A 1,623-nucleotide genomic window follows, 5' to 3' on the forward strand; every position below is an offset into this window, starting at 1 on the left:
ATAGAGGAGGACTGGAGGGTCCAGCTCCCGACATGAAGCTTACCACAGTATCGTTTAGTGCAGTCACAGAAGTAATTACACTGAGAACTATCATAACAAAATGTGACTGAATAAGGGAAGTAGAAAGCCTGTCTAGAGTACAGGCTGGTGTTGCGTGGGAAGGAAGAACACTTGGGATATTGGTCATGGAAATGTTGCACTGGTGAAGAATTTTATATATATATATATATATATATATATATATATATATATATATATATATATATATATATATATCAAAAAAAAAGAAAAGATAAGGCCTCCCAATTCTTACCACAGGCTGTGTTCTTTACACTGACTGTATAGAAAGAGGAGGTACAGTAAATGCACCCCATATACACCTCAACCCAGGCCCTTTGCCTGGTCTGTATTGTGAATTGGGGGACAAAAATAATTTTAAAAAAGGAAAAAAAAACCAACTTTTAATTATTTGCATATAATGTAATATACATAGAAGATGCAATACACATAGATGTAATATACATAGAAGTTCAATAAAAAGTTTCTAGAAATAATAACACCACTTCAAAGTCAATACATAAAATAGGATACAAAAACAATGAATCAGATGTGAAAGAGATTAAGGAGACTATTTTATTTAAAATAATATTCAAAAACATTAAATATCAGGAGTCAACTTAACAAAAGACATGAGAAAACTATACCATAATAAGTTTAAATTCATTTAGACAGAGATAGGTGTCCTTAAGAAATATAAAAATAGGGGCCACCGTGGTAGCGCTAGAGGTAAGGTGTCTGCCTTGCCAGCGCTAGCCTAAGATGGTCCCCCCGCCCCCGGAGTCCCATATGGTCCCCCAAGCCAGGAATGACTTCTGAGCGCATAGCAAGAAGTAACCCCTGAGTATCACCAGGTGTGGCCCAAAAACCAAAAAAAAAAAAAAGAAGAAATATAAAAATAATCCATGGTCATGGATTGGAATAATCAATATTATTAAAATGATTGTGCTACTAAGCTGTTATATAAATTCAGTCCAAAATCTTTCAAAGTCAGATGACACTCCTCAAGGACCTAGAAAAATCTAATATAGTTTGTATAAAATCAGAGAGATCAGAAATATCCAAAGTCATATTGAAAAATAAGAAATGTGAAGTTACCTCATTACTCACTTTGAAGATGTATTATAAAGCTATAGTGATCAAAATTGCCTGGTACTTAGTAAACATACATTCTCTGTTAATGGGTCAGCATTGAATACCCAATGAGAAAATCACATATGGATAGTTTTTTATAAAGGAGCAGAAAACATGAAATGGAAGTAAAGATAACCTCTTCAATAAATGGAGTAGGGAAAGCTAAATACCTGGGTGAATTTGATCCATATTTTACACCTTACACAAAAGTTAATTCAAAGTGGATCAAAGACCTAGATATCTGACAAGAAACTTTAAAGTATATTGAAGAACAAATAAGCAAACACTACAAGATTTGTACCTCAAAGGCTTCATCAATGATCTGGTACCACTGGCAAAAGCAAAAGGTCAAAAATAATATATTTGAGACAGGAATTCTAATTCTTTACTCATTAAGATTATTATAATAGCTGTTAGTATAGTTATTTCCTT

General features: G+C 33.1%; 1 non-coding gene across 1 annotated transcript; it reads left to right on the forward strand.

Moving 5' to 3' along the window:
* The first annotated feature begins 296 nt into the window (after positions 1–296).
* On the forward strand, positions 297–429 carry LOC126023124 (small nucleolar RNA SNORA51). Its single transcript, XR_007500331.1, has one exon. It is a non-coding gene; the product is annotated as a small nucleolar RNA SNORA51 (small nucleolar RNA).
* The last annotated feature ends 1,194 nt before the right edge of the window (positions 430–1,623 follow it).

The sequence above is a fragment of the Suncus etruscus genome, chromosome 11 (genome assembly GCF_024139225.1).
Source record: "Suncus etruscus isolate mSunEtr1 chromosome 11, mSunEtr1.pri.cur, whole genome shotgun sequence".
Classification (NCBI taxonomy): domain Eukaryota; kingdom Metazoa; phylum Chordata; class Mammalia; order Eulipotyphla; family Soricidae; genus Suncus; species Suncus etruscus.